The sequence below is a fragment of the Rattus norvegicus genome, chromosome 19, assembly GCF_021556685.1.
Source record: "Rattus norvegicus strain SHRSP/BbbUtx chromosome 19, alternate assembly SHRSP_T2T, whole genome shotgun sequence".
NCBI lineage: Eukaryota > Metazoa > Chordata > Mammalia > Rodentia > Muridae > Rattus > Rattus norvegicus.
This window is the reverse complement of record NC_141552.1, coordinates 269,138-288,778: the sequence shown is the minus strand read 5'-3', so window position 1 is coordinate 288,778 and position 19,641 is coordinate 269,138.

The following is a 19,641-nucleotide window of genomic DNA, read 5'->3' as shown; positions in this document are numbered from 1 at the left end:
GCTAGGCATCCATACCGGGCTCTGGTGCCTCCACTGCTCATTGTGCATTCAGGATCATCCTCCAGCATCACCCAGTTTCAATTCCAAACAGATCTCTCACTTACTATCAATGATGATTCCACAGATTATGCACATTTGATAAAATACAGAAGAGACTAGCCTCCTTCTACAGGCCAACTTGGCATAATGAATTCTTTTGATAGAAAGCAAGATAATTATCTTAATCTATGCAGCTTAGGGAGGACCTCAAGAGCATCCATACTGGAATGCAGACCGCAGCTGTGAACACATGTCTGTGTAAGCCCAGAACTTAGGTGGGACAGTTCATGTTGCCCCTTTTCCATGGGAAATCTGTGATTGTATTGAGAAAGTATTTTTTCGTGTGACTCATTTCCAATTTATGGAATTAAACTGACTTACTGAGAGTGGAGGTGACTCAGACAGATAAAGTGCAGAAGAATAATCCAGTATGTCTGCAAATGGATGCTGCCTCATTAGGGCTTTTCAATGCTCAGCAGCTAGAGAAGCAAGGGAGAGGCATTGGTTACTCTCAAGCTTAGGTCCTCTAGTCACTATAAGCCTACCATGACAGGAAAAGAGTCATAGGTAACACAATAGAAACTAGTGACTAGATCTAACCAACCTATCCCATTAATGCTGTATTTGGTGGTATTTTTGGCTCTTTTAGAACCTGGAAGAATTTTGGGGTTTTCTAATCATACTCATAATTTATTATCCTTCCCAACACTATGTGCTTTGTTCTGTTAATGCTAACAGCGGCATCCAATACCTTGGATATTTTCTACTGACACGTGTGACATGAGACAAAATAGTTGGTGTCATCCCTTACCTAAATAGACTGTCCTTAGAGTTCAGTGTAGTTGTAGGGTCCTTCTTTCCCCTCCAAGAGAGAGAAACATTTCCCGTCTTCAGACAAGTCTGTCAGCCATTGTCCAGTGACTGACTTGAGATGTCCACACTGTGGGCTGAGTGTCTTCATCCAGCCTGCCCTGTAACTGTTGTAAACGATTAATAGGGTTCCAGCCCTAGGATTTAATTCAGTGCTACAGTACTTGCCAAACACACTCAAAGCCCTGGCTGCCAGCCAAGAGAAAGAAAATAAAGCACCACATTGTCTATCAAGTTTCTCCTCCAATAACAGGAGACTCTGCATCGGGTCTTTTAAGTAACTCTAAGCCCCAGCTTCCCCACATTCCATTATTGGTGTATTTTCAGTAATGCTCACTTTATTCTTGGTGTGCAAAGGATGTGCAACATTTCAGTAAAGTCTCTGTGTGTGTATGTGTGTGTGTGTGTTTGCATGTGTGTGTGTGTGTGTGTGTGTGTGTGTGTGTGTGTCTGTTCGTCCTCGAACTCACTATAAACTTTTATCAAATGACCCAGAAGACCATAGAGAAACCTGTCGAGGTGCATGCAGAACTATCCCTTGGCACCTTGCAGGGAACACTGAAATAGTGGGCTGCCTTAAGAGATCCTCAAACGAGGCTATGCATGGTTTTCAGTGAGATTGTGATGTGCAACACCACAGCAGGGATCAGCAGAAGCTTCATTTATTACATGCTGCTGTACCAAGGTGAGGCAAAGCCTCATCCCATAGAGAGTCTGGTAGGAGTTGATGGAAGGAAATAAACTCAGGGTTCAAATCAAGCCTTTAGAAACAAAGAGAAAAATACAAAGAGTCAGGGAAACCAAGATCTTTCTTTCTTTTTTTTTTTTGATAAGATCCACAAGGGTAACAACCCCTTCCTCAATCTAACAATGCAAGAGAGCCAATACATAAATTAAAAGTCAGCAATGAAATGAGGGACATAACAATAGACGCCGAGCAAATTACAAAATCATTAGCTCTTTTTCCTGAGAACATTATGCCAGAAAACTGAAATATCAATTCGATATTGTTGATTTTCTATACAGATAACAATGACGAAAGGTAAATCCAGATCTGGGAAGGTATCTGAATCATACCCCTAAGAAAATAGATACAAGTCATTGAAGGTTGCGGACATTATATATTATGTTGCTTTCTTTTAGCATGATTAAACCCCTTCAAGGACATTTAGCTATGTTATAGAAAGTGTTACTTTTAAAACAAAAGTACAAAGAAAGAAATTGTGGAGTCATTGAGATACAGTTCCCAGACAGGATCAAGTAAAGACTGGTGACAGTTGCAAGCAGGGGCTGGAATGCTGCCCTTGAGAAGAAAATATTTTTTCTCACTTTACCTTACACTGTGTTGTACTATGTCCTATTTTTGTGGAAAAGGTTCTCATGCTCTCTGGGTTATGACAAGTATATTGTGATACTAGGAAGGGAGGTATTTGCTATACAGATATTGTAAGAAGAAGCCTTTGCTTAGTCTTTTTGCTTTGCTTATTCTTGCTTCGTTTGTTCCTGGTATCATGGGAATAACGATCTTATTATATCTTGCCAAAAGGAAAAGTTAGGTAATTCATACTCCTGTGTATATTTTAAAAAGATGAAAAATAATTTTTAAAAAGAGCTATTGTTATGAAGACATGTTACATTATGCATAATACTTTTCCTCTAAAAGGAAAGTATTTCCTCTTTTTTCTAGCATGTGATTATGGTTTTACAATGTTTAACAAATCCTGCACTTCTATGAGATAGGTCACTAGGTCATAACGTATTATCCTTTCTCCATATGGTTAAATTTTTACAAAACCCTTTTCAACTCAGACTGGCCTGTAATTTGCCATGTAGTCCAGGACAGACTCGAATTGGTTGCATCATCCTAACTTGATTTGTAAATATTTTTTTTACATATTTTTGTATCTAGGGCTGGGAATGTAACTCAGCATTAGTCAGCATACTTGTGTAACATATACATAGCAGTGAGTTTAACTCCCAGCCCCAGATAAATCAAGCAGGATGATGGCACAGATCTGTAATTACAGCATTTGGGAGAAGAGGTAGCAAGGTCAGGAGTCGAGCTTATCCTCAACTACACAGATTACATGAGGCTCTGTCTCAGACAAATAGTATTTTATACCTATGCTCATAATAGACTTATAATTTTATTGAAATGCCTTTTTTGACTTGGGTATAATGCTGGCTTTATAGGATATATTCAGAAGTGTTTCTTTTACTTTTATTTTTAGGAATAATTTATATAGAATTTTTGAGGGCCTTTTCCCTGACCTGTTTCTTGGAATTCACCAGTAAAACCATCAGGCTGTGATATTCTCTTGTGTCTATAAAAGCTTTCATTTGTGAGTTCTATTTGATATGGAACTGTGGAGTCAGGTGTAATGGCACACAACTGTCATCTCAGGAAGAGAAGGAACCAGTTCAAAGCCAGCTCTGCTACACAACAAGTCCAAGGCCAGACTGAGATACACAAAACCATGTCTTGAAAAAATAACAAACTTGGGACTGGAGAGATGGTTCTTTGGTTAAGTCCACTCTCTCCTCTTGAAGGAAGGGAACCTTGGCTCAGTTTTAAGAACCCACATGGTAGGTCACGACGGCCTATGACTCTAGTTCCAAGGGCACTGCACATACAGACATATAGGCAAATATTCATTTTTAAAAAATCCTTCAAAAATAAAGAAAACAAGAGAATAAATAGACATTTCAGATAGAGGAATATTCAAATTATCTACATTTTAAAGTTCTAGTAACTCCTATATTTTAAAGAATTTGTCTAAGTCATTAGAATTTTCTAACTGCACGATATAAAACTGATTCTACTATAATTTTACTAAGTTATGATAATGCGGCTGGAGAGATGGCTCAACAGATAAGAGCACTGAGTGCTCTTCCAGAGCTCCTGAGTTCAATTCCCAGCACCCACACAACCATCTGTAACGGCATCTGGTGCCCTCTTCTGGCATAGGTATAGACGCAGTAGAGCACTCACATACATTATACAAACACACAGCTCCGATAAGATCATGAGTGAGTACTTGAGAGATGGCTGAGCAGTTAAGAAAACTGGTTATCCTTCCAGGAGACCTGAGTTTGACTCCCAGCATTTTGAATATCCTATCCAAAATGGTCCAAATTAGAAGCACCAAACTCAACTGAATTCAGTAGACTTTTGTTACGCTTTGAAATATGTTTCTAATATATAATCTAGAAAATAATGAATACTTACTATTATTTGTAAGAGTTAGTCCAATAAATGAACATATAGGTCGAATTATCTTGTTTCATGCAATTCATTAGCCATTCATTTACATATGAAAAAAGTGAACAACAAAGAAGTTGATTCTCATCTGAAAGGAGGATTAACAACCATATTTTAATCTGGTTTTTGCAAAATATCAGTCACGATTTGTTTTTATATTTGGATTTATACTGTTGAAATAATTACCATTTTGAGGATTGTTGACACACTCACACAGAGTACTGCACACTGAAGACCATAACAGATAACTCTGGAAATCATTATTATCTGACAAGTTCAACTCATAATTGGAAAGAACTGTCCTATTGGGTTAAAAAGAAAAGGTAATGAATTTCCATAAATTTTCTAATGTCCTAAGCAATGACTAATAAGACATTTTATTTACTTACTTGAACATCTCTGACAGAACTTCAATACAACCCATTTTTCTCACAAGAGTTTGTCCATTCCTTAAAAAAAAAGAGCCACATTACATGAACATGACTTTTATTTAAAAATAATTTTATACAAATTAAGACACTGAAATGGTATCTTAATTAGCTTTTAAGCTACTTGAAAATATTCTGGAGTATACAGAATTATAGTAGGAAAAAGCCTATAATCAAGGGGCTGGAGAGATGAGTTGGCAGTTAAGAAAGAGCATTTCCTGTTCTTCCAGAGGACCTGGGATCAATTCCCAGCACCCACATGGTGGCTTACAAGCATCTGTAACTCTAGTTCCAGAGGATCTGATGCCCTCCTATGGCCTCTATGGGTACCAGGCAGGCACATGGTGCATAGACATACATGTAGGCAAAACATCCATACACACACATTTTTAATTTCTTTTAAAAATACTACAGCAGCTTTCCTATAGAAAATACACTATGCTTAGCAACGTACAACATTCAGTTTTCCTCTAAAAAGTTATAGTTCTGTTACAAAATGAATATCTCCAAACTAGAAAAACTGCAAATCTTTTTCAGATTTTCCAAAGCTGCACAAAAAAAAATCTAGAAGTAATTCAATTAGCTAACAATTACAAGAGTTAAAGGAAGCAAGATTTTAAAACATGGAGGACTGGGGAGATGGCTCAGCCAGTAAAGTGGCAGCCTAAGGGCTTGAGCTCGATCCCCAGCACTGTGTAAAAAATGAAGAAGAGCCAGGTGCAGAGGCTTATGTCTGACCCCAGTCTGACCCCAGTCTGACCCGGGGCTCACCCGAAGCCAGGCTAGCCAGACTGCCAAGCTTCAGACTCAGTAAGTGACTCTGCCTCAAAAGGCAAAACAAACAAACGAAGAAACTGATTGAGGAAGGCATCCAACCTCCAGCTTCTACGTCAAGCACAAACACGTGCACCTGCATATGTATGTTGGTACACACGTGAAGTTTTAACTGCATAAACTCTTGATAATTTATACACATATATAAAGTATATGTACACGTTATATCATGTTTTCAACTTTTCAATAAACCTAAAATTATTCCAAAATGAAAACCACTGGGGACCAAGAGTAAATCTTGTAACAAAATAATCAATTCAGTGAAAAGTCAGCCCGTTCATTGAGTACTTGTTTTTCTTTCTAAAGATTAAGTAGTACAAATCACTTTACTGTTTTTTAAGTTTAACAGATATTGTGATTAAATGTATATACTACTGGGGCTGGAGAGATGGCTTAGTGGTTAAGAGCACTGACTGCTCTTCCAGAGGTCCTGAGTTCAAATCCCAGCAACCACATGGTGGCTCACAACCATCTGTAATGGGATCTGATGCCCTCTTCTGGTGTCTGAAGACAGCTACAGTGTGTGTGTGTGTGTATATATATATATATATATATATATATATATATATATACACTGTATATATATATACTGTATATATATATACACTGTATATTATATATATATAATAAATCTTTAAAAATGCATATACTATTAATTTTTTCCTTAGAACTAGTATCTCTCACATATCAATGAAATAAAACGTTAGTAATACATTTGGGAAGCAGAGTCCAAGACCCAGTCTCATCTACATAGTGAATACTGTCTCAAAAAATGAATACATAAGTAAGTAAATAAATAAATAAAGGCAGGGCTAGAGAGAGATGGCTCAGTTCAGTCATTGCTCTTCTGAAGGTCCTGAGTTCACTTCCCAGCACCCACATGGCAGCTCACAACTGCCTGATGCTGTCTTCTGATGTGTAGATGTACATGCAGACAAAGTACTTGTATACATAAAATACATAAATAAATCTTTAAAGAAATAAAGGCACTAATACAAAAATGACTGGATTAAAAGTATTGATGACTATTCCAAAAATATATTAAAATGTATTTAAGCATTCATGAGAATGTACTTACTATTATTTGACACCAGAACCAAAAGAACATAGACAGACATTCTTTTCAAATTTGTGTTTGAATCATCATTAGTTAAGAACAAGGTTAAATCTTGAAATAATTCTGAAGTACACAACGATTGCTGACAGTAAACTGAAACACAAAATACAATTTCATTTTAACATATTAGCACAAACCATTGCAAAACTATATTGAACAAAACACAAAAGTTGTCAAACCGAGGATGCTTCTAAACTTGAGTTCATTTAACTGGCATGTATTAGAAACAGTTAAATCTATGAAGACGTGCAGGCTTAAGTAGCAGATTTTAAAACATATTTCAAAATTACATTTATTTATTTACTTATTTGTATGTGCAACTACACATGTGTGTGCTCATCCGTATGTGCAGACATGCAAGCACACGTATGTGCTCACCCGTATGTGCAGACATGCCATAGCACTCTTGTGGATAAGAGGGCAATTTATGGGAGTTGGTTCTCGCCTTCCATCATATGAGTTCTAGGCATCAAACTCAGGTCATCAGGCTTGTTGGCAAGCACCTTTACCTACTGAACCATCTACCCAGTCCCAAACCAGCAATTTTTTTTGTATTGGATATTTTTTTTTACCTACTGAACCATCTACCCAGTCCCAAACCAGCAATTTTTTTTGTATTGGATATTTTTTTATTTACATTTCAAATGTTATTCCCTTTCCCGGTTTCCTGGACATAAGCCCCCATCCCATCCTCCTCCCCTTCTTCTATAAGGGTGTTCCCCTCCCCACCCACCCCTCCTTCACTGCTCCCCGTCATTCCCCTACACTGGGGGTCCAACCCTGGCAGGACCAAGGGCCTCTCCTTCCATTGTTGCCCAAGAAGGCCATCCTCTGCTACATATGTAGTTGGAGCCATGGGTCAGTCCATGGATAGTCTTTGGGTAGTGGTTTAGTCCCTGGAAGCTCTGGTTAGTTGTCAAACCCAGCAATACCTTAAAGTTAAAATGTCTTGGTCTAAGCTCCAAACGTTTAAAATACTCTAGAACGGCCAATAAAATCCTAATCAAATAACAAACAAAAATCATCCCAAGTGAAAAGAGAGGCCAAATGAGAAAAAAAAAAAAACCAAAAAACAAAACAAAGGTGTAGGTTGATGTCATTATGAAGGGGAAGGCAGGTACAGGACAGAACGAGGCCTGTCATTGGACGAGAAGTAAGGATGAAGCTGGAGAAGAGTTTTAGAGAGGCAGAGGAGGCCAGAGGAGTGGGAGTGGAGAGAACATGGCAGTGGATGTTAAGATTCCTCTCTGCACTTATTACAGGTTGTTATGACTATTCTTAAGGGATGGGTGTGTACAGGATTTTGTGTGTCTAGATGGGCAAATTATATCTTACCAATTGAATCAGAGGATACTGTGTGATGTGTTCTTTCATGTGGTGACTTAATTGAGCTCAAGAGAGTGTATGGTGGCCGGATGCACCAGGCCACCACAGAGTTGGGATGTGTATGCCTAACGTGGTGGAAACCAGCCAAGAGAGCTGTGAGGGTGCGGTGGGGTGGGGCGTCCTCACAGGGTTCCATGTTGGAATGGCGCTCAGACAGCAGATCTGAAAGTAGATGGAGGCAGCGTGGAGCTGTTGAGATAAATTAGCACTAGTTCCAATGTCCCGCTGGAGCCAGAACTGGTGAAGGGTGCAACTGCCAGGGTACGTGTGGGAACTGGTTCAGCCCCTTTTTAATTTTTTTTTTTTTCGTATAAGAACAACATTTAATTGGGGCTGGCTTACAGGTTCAGAGGTTCAGTCCATTATCACCAACGCAGGAACATGGCAGCATCCAGGCAGGCATGGTGCAGGAGGAGCTGAGAGTTCTACATTTTCATCTGAAGGCTGCTAGCAGAATACTGACTTCCAGGAAGCCAGGATGAGGTTTTTTAAAGCCCAAACCCACAGTAACACACCTACTCCATCAAGGCCACACCTATTCCAACAGGGCCACACCTTCTATCGGAGCCACCTCCAGGGCCGATCATACACAAGCCATCACACCATGGTCACCAACATCTTGTTATGTTATTACTGCTATTATAATAAAATATACATAATGTAACATTTGTCATTGATACATAATAGAAGCATCTGCCATTGTAACCATTTAAGTATCCAGTGCATCTGAGGTGCTATGCAGCCATTAATTTCCAGAGCTCTTCATCTCCCTAGACTGAAAGCATACCCTAGCTGCAGCCCCAACCCCCAACTCCTGAAAGTCACCATCCTTCTCTCTGCCTTTCTGGGATTTTGACTATCTGTGTGCCTTGTTTGCCCCTTGGTGGCTTCTGGTTTCCCTCCTAGCCTGTGTCAATGCTAGGTGGTATTATGTTCCACTCTACGGGTGTCTTGATTTTTTTTTTTTAGTTGACATATAAATTAATGGAACATATCGGGAAATTTCCTTACATATGTGTGCACTTCTTCCTCCTCCCACTTCCCTGGCCTGTCCTCCATCCACACCCTCTTGCTGGTTCATGTCCACTCCCCCAAGTAGTTTCAGCCTAGAAGCGTTTTGGGATCCTGCAATCCCATTTATCTCTTTTGGAGTTATTTCCTGGGGTCCTACAGTCCCTTTCAGACAGTATTGCTTATGCCTGTGTCATTAGGTGTTTCCCTCCAGTATCCAGGGTTCCGTTGCTGCTGCTTATGATCTTTGATCAGTTTTGAATTGATTTGACTCCAGGTAAAGGATATGGATCTAGTTCCTTCCTCTACTTGTGAAAAAGTCTAGTTTTGCCAGGACTGTGTTTTAAAGATGCTACCCTTTGTCCGGTGCATAGTTTGTGACACATTTGTTGAAGATTTAGTTGGCTTGATTGTGTGTTTATATCTGTCTCCTACATTTCCATTGCTCCACACGTTTCTGTGCCAGTAAAATGCTGCTTTTTGTTACTATGGCACTATAAGTGTAATTTGACGTCAGGTTTTGTGGTGCCTCCATGATGGCTCTTCCAATAGGGACTACTTTGGCTATGTGGGGTCTTTTGTGTTTCATATTAATTTTGGGTATTGTTTCTTTTTCCAAGGACAATACTGGAATTTTTATGGCAATTGTGTTGAATCTGTAGATCAGTTCTAATAATATGACCAATATAACAATGTTAACTTTCTCATGAGTGTGGGAGGGTTTCTTCTTTTATTCTAGTACCTTGCTCAATTTCTTTCTTCAGTGTCTTAAATTTTCCAATGTAGATGTCGCTCAGCTTCTTGATTAGCTCTATCACTAGTAATTTTTTTTTCTTTTTCTTTTTTTTTTTATTAACTTGAGTATTTCTTATATACATTTCAAGTGTTATTCCCTTTCCCGGTTTCCGGACAAACATCACCCTCCCCCCTCCCCTTCCTTATGGGTGTTCCCCTCCCAAACCTCCCCCCATTGCCACCCTCCCCGCATAGTCTAGTTCACTGGGGGTTCAGTCTTAGCAGGACCCAGGGCTTCCCCTTCCACTGGTGCTCTTACTAGGATTTTCATTGCTACCTATGGGGACAGAGTCCAGGGTCAGTCCATGTATAGTCTTTAGGTAGTGGCTTAGTCCCTGGAAGCTCTGGTTGCTTGACATTGTTGTACTTTTGGGGTCTCGAGCACCTTCAAGCTCTTCCAGTTCTTTCTCTGATTCCTTCAACGGGGGACCTATTCTCAGTTCAGTGGTTTGCTGCTGGCATTCGCCTCTGTATTTGCTGTATTCTGGCTGTGTCTCTCAGGAGCGATCTACATCCGGCTCCTGTCGGTCTGCACTTCTTTGCTTCATCCATCTTGTCTAATTGGGTGGCTGTATATGTATGGGCCACCTGTGGGGCAGGCTCTGAATGGGTGTTCCTTCAGTCTCTGTTTTAATCTTTGCCTCTCCCTTCCCTGCCAAGGGTATTCTTTTTCCTCATTTAAAGAAGGAGTGAAGCATTCACATTTTGATCATCCGTCTTGAGTTTCGTTTGTTCTAGGGATCTAGGGTAATTCAAGCATTTGGGCTAATAGCCACTTATCAATGAGTGCATACCATGTATGTCTTTCTGTGATTGGGTTAGCTCACTCAGGATGATATTTTCCAGTTCCAACCATTTGCCTACGAATTTCATAAACTCGTTGTTTTTGATAGCTGAGTAATATTCCATTGTGTAGATGTACCACATTTTCTGTATCCATTCCTCTGTTGAAGGGCATCTGGGTTCTTTCCAGTTTCTGGCTATTATAAATAAGGCTGCGATGAACATAGTGGAGCACGTGTCTTTTTTATATGTTGAGGCATCTTTTGGGTATATGCCCAAGAGAGGTATGGCTGGATCCTCAGGCAGTTCAATGTCCAATTTTCTGAGGAACCTCCAGACTGATTTCCAGAATGGTTTTACCAGTCTGCAATCCCACCAACAATGGAGGAGTGTTCCTCTTTCTCCACATCCTCGCCAGCATCTGCTGTCACCTGAGTTTTTGATCTTAGCCATTCTCACTGGTGTGAGGTGAAATCTCAGGGTTGTTTTGATTTGCATTTCCCTTATGACTAAAGATGTTGAACATTTCTTTAGGTGTTTCTCAGCCATTCGGCATTCCTCAGCTGTGAATTCTTTGTTTAGCTCTGAACCCCATTTTTTAATAGGGTTATTTGTTTCCCTGCGGTCTAACTTCTTGAGTTCTTTGTATATTTTGGATATAAGGCCTCTATCTGTTATAGGATTGGTAAAGATCTTTTCCCAATCTGTTGGTTGCCGTTTTTGTCCTAACCACAGTGTCCTTTGCCTTACAGAAGCTTTGCAGTTTTATGAGATCCCATTTGTCGATTCTTGATCTTAGAGCATAAGCCATTGGTGTTTTGTTCAGGAAATTTTTTCCAGTGCCCATGTGTTCCAGATGCTTCCCTAGTTTTTCTTCTATTAGTTTGAGTGTGTCTGGTTTGATGTGGAGGTCCTTGATCCACTTGGACTTAAGCTTTGTACAGGGTGATAAGCATGGATCGATCTGCATTCTTCTACATGTTGCCCTCCAGTTGAATCAGCACCATTTGCTGAAAATGCTATCTTTTTTCCATTGGATGGTTTTGGCTCCTTTGTCAAAAATCAAGTGACCATAGGTGTGTGGGTTCATTTCTGGGTCTTCAATTCTATTCCATTGGTCTATCTGTCTGTCTCTGTACCAATACCATGCAGTTTTTATCACTATTGCTCTGTAATACTGCTTGAGTTCAGGGATAGTGATTCCCCCTGAAGTCCTCTTATTGTTGAGGATAGCTTTAGCTATCCTGGGTTTTTTGTTATTCCAGATGAATTTGCAAATTGTTCTGTCTAACTCTTTGAAGAATTGGATTGGTATTTTGATGGGGATTGCATTGAATCTGTAGATTGCTTTTGGTAAAATGGCCATTTTTACTATATTAATCCTGCCAATCCATGAGCATGGGAGATCTTTCCATCTTCTGAGGTCTTCTTCAATTTCTTTCCTCAGTGTCTTGAAGTTCTTATTGTACAGATCTTTTACTTGCTTGGTTAAAGTCACACCGAGGTACTTTATATTATTTGGGTCTATTATGAAGGGTGTCGTTTCCCTAATTTCTTTCTCGGCTTGTTTCTCTTTTGTATAGAGGAAGGCAACTGATTTATTTGAGTTAATTTTATACCCAGCCACTTTGCTGAAGTTGTTTATCAGCTTTAGTAGTTCTCTGGTGGAACTTTTGGGATCACTTAAATATACTATCATGTCGTCTGCAAATAGTGATATTTTGACCTCTTCTTTTCCGATCTTTATCCCCTTGATCTCCTTTTGTTGTCTGATTGCTCTGGCTAGAACTTCAAGAACTATATTGAATAAGTAGGGAGAGAATGGGCAGCCTTGTCTAGTCCCTGATTTTAGTGGGATTGCTTCAAGTTTCTCTCCATTTAGTTTAATGTTAGCAACTGGTTTGCTGTATATGGCTTTTACTATGTTTAGGTATGGGCCTTGAATACCTATTCTTTCCAGGACTTTTATCATGAAGGGGTGTTGAATTTTGTCAAATGCTTTCTCAGCATCTAATGAAATGATCATGTGGTTCTGTTCTTTCAGTTTGTTTATATGATGGATCACGTTGATGGTTTTCCTTATATTAAACCATCCCTGCATGCCTGGGATGAAGCCTACTTGATCATGGTGGATGATTGTTTTGATGTGCTCTTGAATTCGGTTTGCCAGAATTTTATTGAGTATTTTTGCGTCGATATTCATAAGGGAAATTGGTCTGAAGTTCTCTTTCTTTGTTGGGTCTTTGTGTGGTTTAGGTATAAGAGTAATTGTGGCTTCATAGAAGGAATTCGGTAGGGCTCCATCTGTTTCAATTTTGTGGAATAGTTTGGATAATATTGGTATAAGGTCTTCTATGAAGGTTTGATAGAATTCTGCACTAAACCCGTCTGGACCTGGGCTCTTTTTGGTTGGGAGACCTTTAATGACTGCTTCTATTTCCTTAGGAGTTATGGGGTTGTTTAACTGGTTTATCTGTTCCTGATTTAACTTCGATACCTGGTATCTGTCTAGGAAATTGTCCATTTCCTGAAGATTTTCAAGTTTTGTTGAATATAGGTTTTTATAGTAAGATCTGATGATTTTTTGAATTTCCTCTGAATCTGTAGTTATGTCTCCCTTTTCATTTCTGATTTTGTTAATTTGGACGCACTCTCTGTGTCCTCTCGTTAGTCTGGCTAAGGGTTTATCTATCTTGTTGATTTTCTCAAAGAACCAACTTTTGGTTCTGTTGATTCTTTCTATGGTCCTTTTTGTTTCTACTTGGTTGATTTCAGCTCTGAGTTTGATTATTTCCTGCCTTCTACTCCTCCTGGGTGTATTTGCTTCTTTTTGTTCTAGAGCTTTTAGGTGTGCTGTCAAGCTGCTGACATATGCTCTTTCCTGTTTCTTTCTGCAGGCACTCAGCGCTATGAGTTTTCCTCTTAGCACAGCTTTCATTGTGTCCCATAAGTTTGGGTATGTTGTACCTTCATTTTCATTAAATTCTAAAAAGTTTTTAATTTCTTTCTTTATTTCTTCCTTGACCAGGTTATCATTGAGTAGAGCATTGTTCAATTTCCACGTATATGTGGGCATTCTTCCCTTATTGTTATTGAAGACCAGTTTTAGGCCGTGGTGGTCCGATAGCACGCATGGGATTATTTCTATCTTTCTGTACCTGTTGAGGCCCGTTTTTTGACCAATTATATGGTCAATTTTGGAGAAAGTACCATGAGGAGCTGAGAAGAAGGTATATCCTTTTGCTTTAGGATAAAATGTTCTATAAATATCCGTTAAGTCCATTTGGCTCATGACTTCTCTTAGTCTGTCTACATCTCTGTTTAATTTCTGTTTCCATGATCTGTCCATTGATGAGAGTGGGGTGTTGAAATCTCCCACTATTATTGTGTGAGGTGCAATGTGTGTTTTGAGCTTTAGTAAGGTTTCTTTTACATATGTAGGTGCCCTTGTATTTGGGGCATAGATATTTAGGATTGAGACTTCATCTTGGTGGATTTTTCCTTTGATGAATATGAAGTGTCCTTCCTTATCTTTTTTGATGACTTTTAGTTGAAAATTGATTTTATTTGATATTAGAATGGCTACTCCAGCTTTCTTCTTCTGACCATTTGCTTGGAAAATTGTTTTCCAGCCTTTCACTCTGAGGTAATGTCTGTCTTTGTCTCTGAGGTGTGTTTCCTGTAGGCAGCAGAATGCAGGGTCCTCGTTGCGTATCCAGTTTGTTAATCTATGTCTTTTTATTGGGGAGTTGAGGCCATTGATATTGAGAGATATTAAGGAATAGTGATTATTGCTTCCCGTTATATTCATATTTGGAAGTGAGGTTATGATTGTGTGCTTTCATTCTCTTTGTTTTGTTGCCAAGATGATTAGTTTCTTGCTTCTAGGGTATAGCTTGCCTCCTTATGTTGGGCTTTACCCTTTATTATCCTTTGTAGTGCTGGATTTGTAGAAAGATATTGTGTAAATTTGGTTTTGTCATGGAATATCTTGGTTTCTCCATCTATGTTAATTGAGAGTTTTGCAGGATACAGTAACCTGGGCTGGCATTTGTGTTCTCTTAGGGTCTGTATGACATCTGTCCAGGATCTTCTGGCCTTCATAGTTTCTGGCGAAAAGTCTGGTGTGATTCTGATAGGTCTCCCTTTATATGTTATTTGACCTTTTTCCCTTACTGCTTTTAATATTCTTTCTTTATTTTGTGCGTTTGGTGTTTTGACAATTATGTGACGGGAGGTGTTTCTTTTCTGGTCCAATCTATTTGGAGTTCTGTAGGCTTCTTGTATGCCTATGGGTATCTCTTTTTTTAGGTTAGGGAAGTTTTCTTCTATGATTTTGTTGAAGATATTTACTGGTCCTTTGAGCTGGGAGTCTTCACTCTCTTCTATACCTATTATCCTTAGGTTTGATCTTCTCATTGAGTCCTGGATTTCCTGTATGTTTTGGACCAGTAGCTTTTTCTGCTTTACATTATCTTTGACAGTTGAGTCAATGATTTCTATGGAATCTTCTGCTCCCGAGATTCTCTCTTCCATCTCTTGAATTCTGTTGGTGAAGCTTGTATCTACAGCTCCTTGTCTTTTCTTTTGATTTTCTATGTCCAGGGTTGTTTCCATGTGTTCTTTCTTGATTGCTTCTATTTCCATTTTTAATTCCTTCAACTGTTTGATTGTGTTTTCCTGGAATTCTTTCAGGGATTTTTGCGATTCCTCTCTGTAGGCTTCTACTTGTTCTCTAAGGGAGTTCTTTATGTCTTTCTTGAAGTCCTCCAGCATCATGATCAAATATGATTTTGAAACTAGGTCTTGCTTTTCTGGTGTGTTTGGATATTCCGTGTTTGCTTTGGTGGGAGAATTGGGCTCCGATGATGCCATGTAGTCTTGGTTTCTGTTGCTTGGGTTCCTGTGCTTGCCTCTCGCCATCAGATTATCTCTAGTGTTACTTTGTTCTGCTATTTCTGACTGTGGCTAGACTGTCCTATAACCTGTGTGTCAGGAGTGCTGTAGACCTGTTTTCCTGTTTTCTTTCAGCCAGTTATGGGGACAGAGTGTTCTGCTTTCGGGCGTGTAGTTTTTCCTCTCTACAGGTCTTCAGCTGTTCCTGTGGGCCTGTGTCTTGAGTTCACCAGGCAGGTTTCTTGCAGGGGAAAAATTGGTCCTACCTGTGGTTCCAAGGCTCAAGTTTGCTCGTGGGGTACTGCCTAAGTCCTCTCCGCTGTGGCAGCAACCGGGAAGATCTGCGCCGCTCTTTCCGGGAGCCTCCGTGCACCAGGGTTCCAGATGGCGTTTGGTGTTTTCCTCTGGCGCCTGGATGTGCACAGAGTGCAGTCTCTTCTGGTTTCCCAGGCGTCCCCTTTTTAATTTTTACCACAACACAAAACAAGAGAAAAAAAGAAAATTTTCTTAAGAAAATTCAGATATCTGCTTGGAAACCAGAGGGACAAACAATAATTATGATATTTAAAAAAAAACTTTTTTGAAGATGTAAGAGTCTTTTCAAAGCTCAAAAATAACATGAGCAATAGCAATATTTAGGAAGCAAACCAGGGCAACTGTGCACTTAGGCCACCCTGTGCTGTATAGCAAATTTGACTTAAAACAAAACCAAAAACACCATCAAAAACCTCCAATGGAAACAAACAAAAATAACCCTAAATAATGTGAGTCGACCAGGTGTAGGGACATTCACCTTTAAATGAAGAGAAAAAAATTTAAAGATTTATTTAAAATCATTTCATGCACATAATAATAATATTTTATATTTTACCATTTTCTTCCACAATAGATCCTAATGTGTATAAGGCTGCTTCTTTTACCATGCTATGCTCACTTGACTTTGCGAGATCTATTATAAACATCAAACCACCAATTTCCCGGAAATAAATACCCGCATCACCTGTAAGATTTGCAAATAAAACAAGAAATTATATTTACTCTGCTAAGGATAAAATAATCAAATGAATAAATATAACACACACTAAGTGTACAAGAAGCCACCATGCATATTGATATATTACTGTACTACAAAGCCAGAATCAGAGGGGCTGTGGGCTGCGGTGGCACAGGCACGCAGTCCTGGGCTGGTGAGGCTGTCAGGAGGATCAAGCTTATCACCAGCCTGGGTTACTTGAGGGATGAGAAGAAAGAGAGGGAAGGGAGAGAAGAGAAGAGGGAGAGAAGGAGGGAAAGAGGAAGGAGAAGGGGAAAAAAGGAGAAAAAATAGAATATGAATAAAGTTAATTATTATTTCTTACTATTTTGATTACAAACTGAATGAATAGTGATCAAAACTTCCTTTTGTGTCAAAGGGTTGCCCATATGATACTTCAGACATTCCAACAGTAACTTCAGGTCAGTCTTCATTTCTACCGGAGGAAAATTTATTATTTTAAAAACAAAGTTTTCTTTTAAAGAACAATTCAAATTCTATTTCATAATTGTACATCCTTGAAATGCTTGCTTTTTTAAGGAAGTAAGCATATATTTGCTTTATAATCTAATAAAGATATCCTTAAAACGTACTTTAAATGAACTGAATGAAAATATATTAGAACTTAGAGGATGCTAATGAAGAAGTATTTATGAGGAAATTTATAGTACTAAATACCCATGCTAGAAAAAATATGGCTCTCAAATCAATGACCTTAGCTTCTACCTTAAGAAACTAGAAAAAGCATAAACTCAGCCCAAAGCAAGCAAGGAAAAACCTATAAAGGAAAAACCTGTAAAGGAAAAAGCTAAAGTCAGTAAAACAGAAAAATAGAAGAAAATGGGCTCCGAGAGATGCTCAGTGGTGCAGAACACTGGCTGCTCCCCAGAGGACCCAGGTTCAATTCCTAGCACCCATGTGACAGTTCACAGCTGTTCGTAACTCTAGTCCAGGAAATCCAATGCCCTTTTCTGACCTCACTGGGCATCAGGAATGCATTGATACACATGCAAGCAAAATATCAATATGCATAAAAATAAACTTGAAAATTACACAGAGAGAATTCTTTAAAAAGGTTAATAACACTGCTCTTTCTCTAGCCAGACTAATTTGGATAAATGAGTACAGATACAAATTACCAATATCAGATGAGACAAGAGCCAGATATGATGGCTTATGCCCATTAACCTAGCATTTAGGAGGCTGAGGCAGATTTCCACAAATTCAAGGACTACATAGTAAGTTCCAGGCCAGCCTAAACTATAGAAAAAGACATTATAATTAAACAATCACCTCAGATTCAATCACCTCAGATCACCTGAAGATAGCATTTTGCACAACTTCATACAGATTCAATGACTTAGATAAAATAGTAAATTGCTTTCAAAGATGGAAATCATCCAAGCCCACACAAGAACACATTACCTGAATAAAACTATGTTTATGAAAGGAGCTGAAATCTTAGTTACAAAGCTTTCCACAACAAAAACTCTAGTTTCAGGTGTTTACATTTGACAACTCCACCAAACATTTAAAGAAGCAACAGTATCTAAAAGGTTATTTCCCAATTTAAAAAAATAGGTCTCACTGTACTCCAGGCCGATCTCAATCTTAAGATCCTTGTGCCTTCAGCCTCTTCAGTAACCAGGGCACACCACTATGCCTGGCTTCCCAACTTATTCTAAGGTTGGCATTACCCTTGTATCAACACTAAAATCATTAGAAAGAATAGGAAACTATATAGACTAACATCCTTCATGTACATATAAAACATCTAATAAGATGTTTTAGTAAGCTGAATACAACAATATATTAACAATGCACCAGGACCAAGTTGGTTTATCCAAGGAATACAGGGTGGATTTCATATTTGAAAGAAAATCAGTCAAGATAACCTATCAAACTAAAATCAAATCCTTTTATTATGTAAATGACATATAGGTGTTGGAACAACTTTGTTGTTGTTTTGTTTTTTTCCAGACAGGGGTTCTCTGGGTAGCCCTGGCTGACCTGGGACTCCCTGTGTAGACCAGGCTGGCCTCAAACTCAGAGATCTGTCTGCCTCTGTCTCTTGAGTGCTGGGATTAAAAATCACTGCCTGGTTTGTTTTGTTTTGTTTAAGTTTTTTACTTCTTTGTTTTGGCTTTAACAGTATTTTATTGTTATTCACTTATTTACTTGTTTATTTATTTATGAGGAGGCACATGTGGCGGTCAGACTATAATGTGTAGGAATCAGTTTTCTTCTACCATGTGGGTCCCGGAGATCAAGTTAGGTTGTTGGACATGGCCGAATGTGCCGAGTCATCATTACATCTTTGGCATAGGTGTCGTTAACTAACATTTACAAGGGGCAAACTTAAAAATAAAAAGATGTATAACTACAAAAATCTGAGATACATCAATCTTTAGTCTATTTATAAAAAAAATCACCTAACAGTTTGTTTCAATTAAACGATTTGTGATGTAATCTGTTGGAACAATATGTAGTACAAAGGTTATTACTGAGTTGGCTTTGGGCAACATCCCACATTTATTCATAATTATTGTACTTATCAACATCTTCTGGGTATCAACGTCACATTGATAACATGCCAAAGAAAATTTCGAATAAGACACAGTGCTTTTCAATTCCGGCACATTTTAAGATATGCTCCTCCATTCCATTCAGCAGGTCCTTCTCAGTCTTTTAAGATTTCCTATCACATTCTTTTCCTCTTAGCCAAAGCACCTCCCTAACTATTCAATTGTCACATTTCCTCTTCATTTAACCTCTTTTGGGCTGAGTAAACTAGTTCCTTCAATTCCTGAAGAAAATGCACACAATACCAAAAGCTACAAAGCAATAAAAGAAAATATGATTAAGGGGCTGGAGAGATGGCTCAGTGGTTAGGAACACTGATTGCTCTTCTGAAGGTCCTGAGTTCAATTCTCAGCAGCCACATGGTGGCTCACAACCATCTGTAATGGAATCTGATGCCCTCTTCTGGTGTGTCTGAGGACAGCTACAGTATACTCATATACATTAAAATAAATAAATCGTTTAAAAAAATGACTAAATGGACCTAAAATTTAATTTTTTTGAGTGTTTGTTAATTTGTTTTGAGATAGGGCCTCAGTATGTAGCTTTAGCCGCTCTGAAACTCACTATGTAGGGCAGGCTAGACCTTAACTCACTGCCTGCCTCT